General features: G+C 35.2%; 1 protein-coding gene across 11 annotated transcripts in view; it reads left to right on the top strand.

Annotated features, from left to right (window-relative positions):
• Positions 1-14,014, top strand: part of elf1 (E74-like ETS transcription factor 1) — a 104,788-nt gene that overhangs the window by 50,712 nt on the left and 40,062 nt on the right. The window contains exon 1 of one of the 11 annotated variants that reach the window (NM_131159.2): positions 2,728-2,763. The exons of the other annotated variants lie outside the window; for them this stretch is intronic. The gene's annotated coding sequence lies outside the window, so the exon portion shown is untranslated. Of the gene's footprint in view, positions 1-2,727; positions 2,764-14,014 lie in introns of those variants that run through there. 11 annotated transcript variants of the gene reach the window in all.

Genomic DNA, 14,014 nt, shown 5'->3' with positions numbered 1-14,014 from the left:
ATAGTACTAGTTCTCTGGTTCTTCAAATTAGGTATTTAAAATGAGCTAAATCAATTCAATTCTTGAGTTTTTTCTCCATTGTTTTAAGTTTATTCCAATTAAATTTGTAAAAACAATCAAGTGAACTTAATCGATTTGTATTGGGACAACATCAAGGAATTGTGTGGAACGCAGCGTATTTTACAGTGTATATTGTCATGAATGAAAATATATTTTTTAGACATTTTACCTTTTCCATAATTTAATATTCATGTTAAACATAATAGACTTTTTTTAGCAAGTCTTAATCATCTCAATATATATTTACCATCCATATTTAAAAACACATTTTTATTTTTCACTAACTAACTAACTACTTAGACAAAGTTTTACACTCTAATATATGCCATTTTTCTATTTTCAGGCATAACATGATAATAAATATCCTCTTGACTGAATTAAACATCATAATATATCATCCCTATTTAATATTGGCCAGTTTAATTCAATTCAGTTCAATTCATGTTTATTACAATGTTGAAATTGCGTCAGTCTGATTTATAGAGTTGAAGTTCAGTTCATTTCATTTCAGTGTGGTTTAAAGTTCACTGCTGAAAGTCCAAACACTGAAGAGCAAATCCATTGATGCGCCGCTCCACAAGTCCCAAACCAAGCAAGCCAGTAGTGACAGTGGTGAGGAACAAAACTTCACCAATTGGCGAAAGTGAAGGAAAAAAACCTAGAAAGAAACTAGGCTCAGTTTGAAACGAGCATTTCTTTTATGTAAAGTAAAAGTCTTGTGCAGAGCTGCAGTCTAGGTGCTGGAGGCTGGAGAACAGTGGATGTCCATCGTGGTTTACATCGAGTATAAAAACAATAATAACTATATTATAGTGACTATGAAGGTTCTGTTTATTAAAGTAGAATCGGGCGCACGCATCCTCTCTGGTAAACGCACAGCTCACGGTCAGCTCATGTTTGATTTTGCGCCCACGAATACATCATTACATGAAGACAGAAATTACATTTTTGGTTGAATTATACCTTATAAACACAGTATGTGACTCTTTCAACTTGGCATGATCCGATATAACATTCTGATGGTATGATAAGCTTGGATAAAAATATCACAGTTTCGCAGTATTGTGATTACTGCTTTAAAATATATATATTTTTAAATGTCTGGGTAAACAAACAAGATTTTTTTTCAGATTTAAACAGGCTGCATCCTACATTGCATACTTCTATACTATAGAGTATGCCTAAAACGATGCGAGCCGAATAGTATGTCTGAATTCACATAAATCGAAAAACAATATGCAAGAAGTACTTGGATAACCTACTTCTTCCGGTGAAATTCTGAAGTGCGCATCCAATGGATGCTAAGCTATCTCATGATGAACCTCCAGAGAATTGTGGATGTGTCACTTTGGAGCAGCAAACGTCTCAGGCTAAATAATTTAAATAAATGATTGACTTCGGCGACACAGTGGCACAGTAGGTAGTGCTGTTGCCTCACAGCAAGAAGTTCACTGGTTCGAGCCTCAGCTGGGTCAGTTGCTATTTCTGTGTGGAGTTTGCATGTTCTCCCTGCCTTCGCGTAAGTTTCCTTCGGGTGCTCCGGTTTACCCCACAGTCCTAAGACATGCAGTACAGCTGAATTGGGTAGACTAAATTGTCAGTAGTGTATGTGTGTGAATGAGTGTGTGTGAATGTTTCCCAAAGATGGGTTGTGGCTGGAAGGGCATCCACTGCGTAAAAACATGCTGGATAAGTTGGCGGTTCATTCCACTGTGGCGACCCTAGATTAATAAAGGGACTAAGCCGAAAATAAAATGAATGAATGAAGGATCGACTTCTGCTGTCTTTATTAGTTTCAAAAACACAGATTTCTCTACAAATTAAAACAGCATCTTTGTATATCTTTTCTGCTGAAAATACTGTTGTCCTAAAAAACAAACTGAAAAAAATCTTAAGAATGACAATTACAATAAGAACGGTATAACAGATTTTTTTTAAAACCTTGACTTTTCCAAAAATGTAAAATGGTTATTGTCCCACGCCTACTTTTATCACCCTCTGGAGGTGTCCACATTGCTGAGCAATGAAAAATAAAACCATGTAAAGACTTGTGTGACCGCCTTTATGCTTCTCTCTTGACCATGAAAATATAATTTGCTGAATTAAGATTGAGTGGGGGGTCGAATCGAGATCGTGATCTTTTTTTGATTATTCATGCAGCCCTATTGGAGTCCACACCAAAACACAATATTGTTTTTCTATGCGTATACACTGCCATCCTGTCATCTCTTTAGCTTTCAATGCTTGCTCACTTTCAAGCAGGATTCCGATTGGCTCTCTATGCTGTTATCTTAATCATTCAACAGCTGGAGGAAAAAAATAAAAGATTTTGAAACCCGTTTCAACATATATCGTGTTTCATCATACACATAAACTCTCCTAGTCTTTCATATAGAAAACAACAATTTATAAGAAGCAGCTTTATGTAAGCATTTTCTACAGCTAGCAGTATGGGTGAAAGGATTTCAAATAACCTTTTCATTTCAGGCCATCAACATTTTAAAGTACAACATTTGTCATTTTAGCCTTTGTGGCAATTTCCTGTCCTGTTTTCACAAGTCTGACGTGTCTTCCTATCTGTGGTGTGCGGCCTGTTGCCACATAGTAGAAACAGATCATGGGGAAGAACATTTTTAACATTTTGCAGCACACACCATATGCCTTTTAAGAGGCCTGTCAGTTAGGGTCATCTCGCTGCTGCTGGTAAGTCACAATTTGCTTGCTTTTCCTTTTGTCTTTTTTATAAATCAGCCCTTCTCTTGTCCGTCAGCATCCGCACCGATGCCCGAGGACATTACATTCACATAGAGGAAATAGCAAAGCGTTTAGTAGCAGGAGATGAACTCTGAGAGTGAGATGCGTGATAGAGGAAGTGAGTAAGTTCTGTTCCTCATGTTGTTTTCTCAGTAATTAACCCCAGTCTGTGACATCCATGGTGAACAGGAATAAAATCTTATTGTTTTCTTTTGCTTAAAGTGCATATTTAAATCAGATCTGTTCTGTATATGTGAGCTTTTGATCTTGATGGTATTAGTCGATAATATTGTGTGCGATTGTGCCTGCGATTATATCAGAGATATCTAAGATGTCTGGAGGTGTCTGGAGATGCTTTTTTAGCATTTCTGAGAACCATACTTGTTTTTTTCTTCTCAGAAACAAACCGCTGAAGGGTGGCATGATCTGAGGGTGATGAAGAGGGGGGTTCGGTGCAAAAAATAGGGGCTTTTAACCAAAAACCGTGCAAGTCTGCGTGCGTTTCGTACATCATGGCTACATTGTAAAGCTGTATTTTTAATAATGTTACTAGCTCAGTTAAATGTAAGTCTAACATGTCAAAACACATGAAAGTGAGAAATGCAGAGTCTAAGAGGAAGGGGAAGAAATTTCCACTCTCAAAATGAGAGAGAAGTGTTTGGTGCTTGTGGTCTAACAGTCAGGAAGTAGCAGAAACCGACTGCTCAGTGATGCATTTCCTGTCACAGCAAGATTCACAGGTCAGTTGTGCCTGTTCTTTTTCCATTTAGTTTTGGGGTTCATTTAGCTTAAAGTAGTTTGTAGGTGTTATGTGTTCTTTTAAAAATTCTATTGGAAAGTAAAGATGTTTACACAACAACGTGTTTAAAAATCAAACACTTTTTTTTCCTCCGAATTATAAAAAGTTCACACAAGAACTAGTAAACATTCTGTTTTATACATGCCAGGCCAGTAGTTGGCGATGTTGGAGGTCATATGACACATACAGTTCTGTAGTCTGTTGTTTTGGTTCTCAAATGCCTATAGACATGTATTGTAGACTATATAAGTGCCTGTCCTGTAGGTGTTATGCCTGCACAATATATCATTTTAGCATTGATGTCACAATGTGTGAATCTGCAATAGTTACATCACAGGATCTGCAACGCGGAGTCAGGACTATAACTGATCAGGTACAATTGTGGGGTCATTTCAGTTTAACTACACAAAAAGTGAAAGTTTATCAATTTTGTGGGTGTTTTTAAGCCCTGAGACCATATAAGCATGTTTAATATGTATTTGGAAGTAAAGGTTAAAGCATACTGAAAACTTAGTTTGCTGTTTGTTCAAACTACTTATTTAAAATGAGCTGAAACAACACAATTCTTGGATTTTTTTAATGGGACAACTTGTTTTCTGTTCAATCTACTTAAATTTGTAAAAAAAATAAAAATAAAAAAATAAAACTAATACGTTAACAGAATATACTCAAATGTCCAAAACTTTGTATTCTAAATAATTTTTTTCCGACTACAAACACTTTTACTAGTTCAGATAAGAAAATGTTAACTTTCTGTTTATTACATGCAAAACTTATAATAGCTCGCTTTTGGGAAACATACAGAAAGCCTGCATTTTGGACAATGGTTGCAGGAATTCTATAATTTTTGGCTTTAGAAAAATTAACTTGTATGGTCAAGAAAAAAAAAACTGAAAACATTTTCTAAATTTGGAACCCATTTGTAGGTTTCCTGGAGGAAGCTGATCTTTTCTCAGGATAACTTGTTTTATCTATCGATATATATATATATATATATATATATATATATATATATATATATATATATATATATATATATATATATATATATATATATATATATATATATATATATATATATATATATATATATATATATAAGGGAATATCTGTATATTGTATGTGAAGGACAAGGACATTTTTACAGTATGTCTAATACTGATAATATTTTTTCCTTCTGGAGGAAGTCTTATTTGTTTTATTTTGGCTAGAATAAAACAGTTTTAAATTTTTTAAAACAATTTTAATGTCAAAATTATTACCCCTTTAAGCTAATTGTATTTCGATAGACTACAGAGCAAACCATTCTTACACAATAACTTGCCTAATTACCCTAACCTGCCTGGTTAACCTAACTAACCTAGTTAAGCCTTTAAATGTCACTTTAAGCTGTATAGAAGTGTCTTGAAAAACATCTAGTAAAATATTATTCACTCTCATCATGGCAAAGTTATTAAAAATGAGTTATTAAAACTATTATGTTTAGAAATGTGTTGAAAAAATCTCTCGTTAAACAGAAATTGGGGAAAAATAAACAGGGGGTCTAATAATTCAGGGGGGCTAATAATTCTAACTATATAAATATATATATAAATTGTTTTTTAATTTATTTCTATTTTTACATTTTTTATGTTTTTATTTTTTATTATTATATATTTTGTATGTTTGGTTTGGATTTCTGTAGTACATGTTAACTGTATTTAACATAAGTTAACTTAATTCCTTTATGTTGTCCCAACACAAATCGATTGTGTGGAACACAGCAGTATTGAAAGTGCATTTGGGCTCAAGGAATTATTACATGTTAATCTTTAATAAAGATTAATGTATTTATTTTTTTGTACATAAATACTTTTCGACACTTTCACTCTTTCACTTTCGTATCTATCTGTGTTTGGATTTTGGTTATTATATTTTATGCAGATGCACTTTTCCCATTCAATCTAAAACTATTGATCATTTCCAAATAGAAATGTTCAAGTAATCTGCTGAAATGTATTGCAATAGAAATCGCAGAAATATGGCAATGTAAGTATTTTTCAATATCATAAGGCCCTAGACATGTGCTATGTATGCGTATGATGTTGTTGTTTTCATAAATGATGAATGTTTGGATTCATCCCAACCAATTCAAAATTATAAATCCTTTCCAAATAGAGCTCAAGTTATATCCTGAAATATCACAATAGAAATTGTAGAAATGTTGCAATGTAAGGTATTACCAATATCATGCAGCTCTAATAGACATGTATTATGTATCCGTATGATGTTGCCGTTTTCATAAATGCTGAATGTTTGGATTCAACCCAGTCAATTCAAAGTTATCAATCATTTCCAATTAGAGCTATTCAAGTTATATGCTGAAATATCGCAATAGAAATCGCAGAAATATTGCAATGTAAGTTTTTTTCAATATCATGCAGCCCTAATAGACATGTATTATGTAAGCTTTTGATGTGCATTTTGGTAGTTTAATTCAGAAACAGTATCATTTTTAAATTAGCACTTTAAAACTTAATTTAAAACACAATTGGTGTGCAAATGAACTGCCAAAACTAATACAACTTTTTTATGTTTTTAGTTTAAAGAGCTTTGTAGTGTAAATGCACACTGAACTAAGCCATTTCACGTTGCTGTAAATATTGTTTGCAAAAATCACATTTCCATATTTAAAGGTGGATGCTTTCTGTCATCTTCAATCAAGCTTCCATCTGGCAGAAATGGCCACAACTGGTGTTAGACAAGCGTCTTTAGGCCCTAATGAGTTTAGTGTCAGGGATTTTTGCCTTTACCTGGCCTCAGTCTCTGCTCGTCAGCCTTTAATGTTTGGAGAGATAACAGCTCCTGTCTCAGGTGGGTGTGGGCCCCGCTAGACTGTTTCTAGCGCCTTGAGGCGGAGTGGAAAAGTACAAGACTTGCAAGATCAGATTAAATTTGCTTCATCTCCTGCAAAAGGTAGCTAAAGGTAAAGGCTTTTTTTATATCTTGGTTTTAGCATGACAGACTTAGTGGGTTCTCGAAGCAACACGTTTGTCTCTCTTTCCCCTTCCTTCACAGTTTTTGTAATGCATTTCTATTCTTACATTTTTATTTTATGTTGTTATGGCGCTTATATTTTATACACAAATACGCATTTCGTCCAGATGGATCGAGCATTTTGTAACACTAATAGTCTTGCAAATAATTCCCAGAGTGCAAAAATCTGAAAATGACACTTGTGTTTAGTGTTTATTTTATGAGATGATGATGATGATGATGTCATCAGCATCAGGCAATGCTATGTATCTGAAATCATCCCCTAAAGCCAGGGCCTGACAGAATCTGCGGATATTTTTTGCTGTTTCTGTGGAGAATTTAGTAAAAACTTAATATATGAAATAATAAAAATAATACCTTTTTACCTTTTATTTAATGTTTACAATGCAAATCTAACTAGATCCACTTATTTGATAAACAAAGCAAGTTTTTTCATAAAATTTATCTACTACAAGACAGAAAATATCACTTTACAAACTGTATTGTAAATAAATAATTTGACCATTTTAATATCAGTCAATAATTTTATGGAAATTAATTTAAAAACTGAATAAATATAAATTTACACACATTTGCACAAGTACATAAATAGACTCAACGATGGGCCAAAAATCTGCGGAAATCTGCGCGTGCAGATTCCGTGTGGGCCTACCTATATCTCATGCACTATTGCCTACTTATTAGACACTTAAAGAGTGGATATAAACAAATTTGAGTACTGAGTCTGGGTGCACCAAAAGGGATGCCTCTTTTTTTTAGTGCTTTGCGGGTTGATAAATCCATCAGATGGATCAGATTTTCAACTAATTGGTCAGATCCTGGGATAATACTTAGCAAGTTGTTTGTTAGTAAAAGTATTTCGATTCATGTTAATTTAACAATTACATAATTACTGATTTAGAAACTCTCGCAGTGCATTATGGATATTTTCCAGCTGTTGAGTGTACATCATTTGTACACCATAGACTGTAAAAATATGGAAAGGATATCCGTGATGTCACCCATAGGTTTCTGAAGAGCGCAAATCAAGATTCAAGTGGGCATGGCCAACTGTCGCCATTTTGTTTCTCTGACCAGGGGTTAACCAAAAAAGGGCAAAGAGGCAGAAAGGGATAGCATTTCGCTTAGACAGGCTTTTCTTAGGAATAAATGTCTAATACTTCATTACCTGCGACTGGTTTGTGTTCTGACCACATACACTTGATTGTATACTATATCAATAAAATGTTTAGTCCTTTAAAAACACTGTTGTCATACACTAAGCATTGTTTTTATGATGTTTTTCTACAGGAAAATGAAAAAGCGAAAGTGCAATAAAAAATGAAAGCGCAAATTACTTTGAAACACTTTAAATATAGTCCGTGTTAGTAAATGCAAGGCTATTAATGCAATTTAGACATAACACTGTATGACAACGTTTCAGATGACTGTTCTAGAGCCTGCAGCTAATCAGTCTGTCAGATTCTGGAGTGCATTACAGGTCTAAAAAAACATTATAAACGATAAATTATCTTAAATAAAACAAATACATTTGTAGCTATGGTTAAAGGAAATAAGAATTTTACTCACCTGTACCAAATAAAACCAAATAAAACAAAACAAAAATACAATATATTTGCTAATTTCAGCGGCTAATCAGCCGGAATCAGCCAGGGTGAAGTGATAGCGACCAGCAAGACCTACAGTAGCTGTCATTTAAGTAGCCATGCTCTTAATTATGCAGACTTAATATAACTTGATATAAACAAAACGAATGAGTTCTAAAAAGTTTCACCCCCTCACAGTTGTCATGAAGGGTAATATTAGCTATATGCACCAAAATCATTTTTATACTAGGCTGTAAACACCTTTTTTTGGCCATTTTAACAGTGGGCTTAATAGAAATCTGCTCTATTTTGGAGCCAGGCCTAGCGGAATTTCGATGAATTGCTGTTTCAGTTACTTCCTTATTAGATTCATAAGGGAGAGCAGGATGTTGCTCCTTGTTGTACACTCGTTATTGTGTTGCATTGTGGGATTGATTGAGTCCACTGTAGGACATGCACTTAGATTTTGCAAATATAGTTCACTATTTAAGAGTGGTGTTGTATACAGCTCATGTGTATGTGCACACTACAAGTCTTCTCCATTTTTTTATGTGTCTCTGTGGTAGAATATACTGGTCTGGCATTTATACTTCATGCATTTTATTCAGTTTCAGTAATTTTGTTTATACGCTAATGTTTGCTTCATGTTTACAGAATGTTTTTTAAGATTACAGCAAAAAAAACAAAGTGAGACAGGGAAACCTCTGGATTTGTAAGGTGGATATAGTCTAAATTGTCGTCTACTGTGTCACAATAGTGTGTAGTGTTGTTGTAGACTGAGGTGGCCGTGGGAGTTGCTAGCTGTGCTTCTCTCATTAATTGCCATCTCTCTTGTTCTGTTGAATTAGCAAACATTGGCCTCGCAGGCCCTTGACCTTTCTCCCTGATGTATAATGCACTCTTCTCCACTTCTGCGTGCAGCAAAAGGGTGTATGATGGTGATACTTTCACATCACTTTTAGAACATAAGAAAGACAACCTTTTTTTGATGTACTGTAATGATGTCAAATACCAGCGCTGGTACTAAAAAAGACATGTACCCTGAACTGTGCCTGCAGTATTCGGTTTTGCACCTTTGCTTTTTACTGACAGGTGGTTTCTTTCGAGCATGCATATTCAGATGCTTAGCCACAATTACATGCACACTCATAAAGTAAAGAATATTGTGTGTGCATGAGCAGTCAAAAGCATGTTTTGGTCTTGGTGAGCTATTAATGTGTAAGAAGTCAGACTAGAAGTGTGCATTTTGCTGATGTCCACATGGTAATTGATATAGCAGTTATATTATTATTATTATTTAATCAAACACTAATAGTGACAAGACAATGAGAAAACCAAATATCGCTTCAAATGTATTGTTATTTTTAATTATTTGATTACATAATACATTGTAATTGTACTGCCTGATTGTAAATATTGAGTTGAGTTATACTTTATTGTCTTTATCTTAACCTCAAACAGCACATTTGTTTTAGACTCAGTACATGTACAAAAATGACAACATGAGATGAGATTTAAAAGATCTTTTAAGGTAATTTACCATTTAAAATGCTAACAGACACTGGTGTAAATTACTTCTTGTAACAATTACTTATGGCAAGTTCAGACAGCATGATTTTGACTCACCGACAGGTTTCGAGAAATCACAGACAAATGCCTGAAATCACAGGCAAATCGATGACCATTCACGTGAGTAGCAATCACATAGTGTGAACTATCAAAGACGCAATCTGAAAGAATTGCCGATGAGGCGCCAACACCTATGAGATATTTGGTGATTCAAAATCATGCCCTGTGAAATGTGTTCAGATTGAAAATCTGATTATCACCGATTATCTACAGTCATTGAGAAAGCAGCATCCACTAGTATGGGTACCTGCAGGTCAGTGGGAGGTTGGGGGAGAAGTAAAGAGCTTCTATTTGGTCTATTTGAACCCAAGAAATGCAGGCAAAATTTGTGTAAATTTGACAGGAGCACCTGTGTCTGTTTGATACGTCATCTGGGCAATACCACAACCGGGTTAAAAAAACATTTAGAGAATTTGCTAATTCTCTTCAAAAACCAGTGGAGCAACATAAGTACATTTTCTAGCCCACTCTACACCCTACCACCTTCTCATTATGTAGTTAATATCTAAAGATATACTACGTCACCTCACGTTGTTTGTAGTTTGTTGACCGATACAAAGTTGTCGGCGTTTCTTCCTATTGTAAAGTCATGCATTGTAAAACCCCCTATCACCGATCCATCGTGCAGTGTAAACACAGCACCAACAGAATGCTGCCTCAGATAGTCATGCGATGTGAAAACATCTGTCATGCGACTACTTTGAAAATCGTGCACTCTGAAATCGACATTAGGAACTCTGTATTGCTTCCCCAATAGCAGTACTGAAAATATAACCCCATTTTAATCATTTGCTATTACTAAAAAAACATTTTAATGGTTTAAAACCATATTTACACTGCTAATGGTTGTTGATGAGTTTCTTGTTCGCTCTGAACAGTTAAACTGACTGCTGTTCTTCAGAAAAATCCCCAATCTCCTGCAGATTCTTCAGTTTTCCAGCATCTTCTGCTGATTTTAACTCTTTCCAGCAGTGTCTATGGTTGTTATATCCATTTTTCTCACACTGAGGATGATTGGGGACTCAAACACAACTGTTAAAAAAAGTTTAAACCCCCACTGATGCTTCAGAAGGAAACACAAGGCATTGAAAGCTGGGGGTGTAAACTTTTAAACAGGGCGATATGGCAAAAATGCAATCTCGATTAATTATTTTACAAATTGAATAATAACGATACATATTTCGATGTCAATTGTTAATGCTTGCATATTTAAAAGAGTATCCCGTTAATGATTGAAGCCACAAAAATTAGAGAGTCCATTAAAGAACATAACCTATTTTCAGTGGGCAGAAATATTTGGCAGCTGAAAATTCAGTACATCTCTAATATTAACACAATTTCAGATTCCTATTGTTGCACATTTCTGCTGTGTGATTGGCTCTTACATAGCTCAATATAGAGTAAAAAAGTCCAAAGCTTATCATTGTTATTGACGTAAATTTTATCGCGGTTCGATATAATATTGTTTATCAGCCCAGCTCTAGGATGAAGATCCAATTTTTTCTTTTGTTTTGTTGAAATATATTTTGTCTTTCATTTAGCATTGCCCTTTAGAAATAACAGAAAATACTTGGATCCATCCTGGAACACAAATTAAGTGCAATTTACCTTGATCTTCAGATTTTTTTGTATTTAATTATTTTTTATTATGTGTATTCAACAAAGACAATCTTTTTTATATTATTCATTTTTAAAAGAGCACATGAGTAGCCTATTCATCAAACTTTGTACTGTGTGATGTGAAACTTTAGTTATATTGCTGTTATTTATACTTAAAATAGCAGTTGATAGCTTCTGTCAGGGCTATTTTAATGGCTGTGACCATATTAAAGTTGACTAGATGAGTTTGTCCAACCCCTAAGTTCATTATCGCAACATTACAGGACTTCACTCGAGTTAAAGCATCACATCCTCCCAGGAACTGGGCTAAAAACATCCATGCTCTGCTGAGTCAACCAGACAGACCCGTTGAAAGAAGCTTTGTCCTTCATACTGATTGAAAGCGTGCTGTTGGCATGATTCCACCCTCAGTGCTTTTCTTCCATTTGCTAAGCGAGAACAAGCCTTAAAGGGATAGTTCACCCAAAAATGTAATTTACACATCATTTACACACCCTCAAGTGGTTTCAAAACTTGTTGAACACAACTGAGGATATTTTGAAGACCGCTGATAACCATTGACATCCATAGTAAAGAAAACAACTACTATGGAAGTCAATGTTTACATCTTTTTTTGTGTTTAACAGAAAAAAGCAACTCATAAAGGATTGAAACTTGATGAACTTTTTCTTTAAGAATTCTCGAAAGACACACATAATTGATTACAGGCATACTAGAGGTGTTTCAATGTCTCATGTCGTTGGTACAGTCGTACAGTGGTTGCTTTTTCAGCAAAAAACACTCAAGACCGGCGTGTTCTGAAATGCCAGGAATGCCCGTCCTCCTTCCTGACCATGCAGTAAAAGAGAGTCGCATTCCTCTCGCTTTTTCTTAGTCAGTGTCTCTCTGAAAGTATCCCAAGCTATTTTGAGAAGCATTCAAGACCAGTTTTTCTCAAACACACGTTGACATCACTATTACCATGACGTCACTCCCCACAGAGTAACTGGAGATGACTTCGCCCTCTCTAAAACCTCCATCTCGGTGATGTCATCTGAATATGGCAGCTCACCATGGAATCCAAAAGTGTTCCCATCAAACCGTTCACCTACGTTAGATGGTCATTCATGTTTTGAATCTGCTCGCTTAGTGATTAAACTCCAGTGTCAGGATGAGTCACGTCTTAGTCATCCGCTTGGCTTAAATTACCTCCTTTCATGGTCAACACAGAGCTCAGCTGAGGACTCCACAGGGGTGGGTGGGTCGACGGGGTCAATAGGGTAAGATGCATTTGTACCTAATCACTCAATCCCCTCAAAACTGGTTATTCCGTCCAGCATTTTAGTCAGCGTCTTGCTGCATATTTACTTGTTTTGACAACACAGACTAGGCAATTTGCCAGAGCCGTACCAGCTGCTGCATTAGGACGATTACAGACTCTGGCGGACGTTTCTTCATGTACACCTTGTAGTTTCAGCCAGTATCCTTGGCAGGCTTCAGCTGTGGACTGATTCCATGCGAACCCCACCCTGGAGAGTGTTTGTGTAGTGGAGGTTTGAGTACTGAGTAACTCCTAAGTCCCTCCTAGGGCTGTGCGATATGATGACATATACTGTATGGACAAAATAAAAACTCTATCGTTCATTTTGTGGTGTCACAATATACATTAATACTTTCATTTATATGAGTGTGATATTACATGGAGATGCAGACCGAAACCTGAATAGCTGCATCTTGAAAGTACTGCTTATTTTGATTTTATACACTGTAAAACGCAATAAGTTAAGGTAACGCAAACCATTTGAGGAAACAGTTTGCAGCAAACCATTTGAGTTAACAAATCTATATGAGTACTGTGAACTTACTACATTTAGGTTGAAGTACTGAGGTATTTAATTAACTCATTACCTTCAACACTGAGTTCAAAACTCCTTTCAAATGAGTAGAATTAACTTTTAGTCAAAATTTGAGTTAACTACACTCATTTCATTTGATAAAGTTGACGGTTGTGTTTTACAGTGTGCCACTATATGGGGATGCAGACCGAAACCTGAATAACAGCATTTTGAGAAAGTTGCAATCTTGAAAGTACTGTTTATTTTTATTTTATATACTGTAAAACCCAATAAGTTAAGGCAACTCAAACTGTTTGAGGAAGCCGATTGCAACAAACCATTTGAGTTGAAAACAAATCCATATGAGTACTGTGAATTTACTCTATTTAAGTTGAAGTAATGAGATATTTATTTAACTCATTACCTTCAACACTGAGTTCAAAATTCTATTCAAATGAGTAGAATTAACTTTCAGTCAATTTTGAGTTAACTACACTCATTTCATTTGATATTTCAGCTGACTGTTGGGTTTAGTGTATTTATAAAAAGTAGTTGGACCTGTAATCATTAGTCTTTGAGGTGTTTAACATTTTGTTATTATTGATTTGAAATGTTTTCATTTGCCCAGACATTTTAAGACCAAATCCTAATTCTACCCTTTATACCAGAGATGCCCAAACTAGGACCCGGGGGCCAAAGTTGGCCCATGGTAACTT

The sequence above is a fragment of the Danio rerio genome, chromosome 14, assembly GCF_049306965.1.
Source record: "Danio rerio strain Tuebingen ecotype United States chromosome 14, GRCz12tu, whole genome shotgun sequence".
Lineage (NCBI taxonomy): Eukaryota > Metazoa > Chordata > Actinopteri > Cypriniformes > Danionidae > Danio > Danio rerio.
This window is presented reverse-complemented; position numbering and strand designations above follow the sequence as displayed.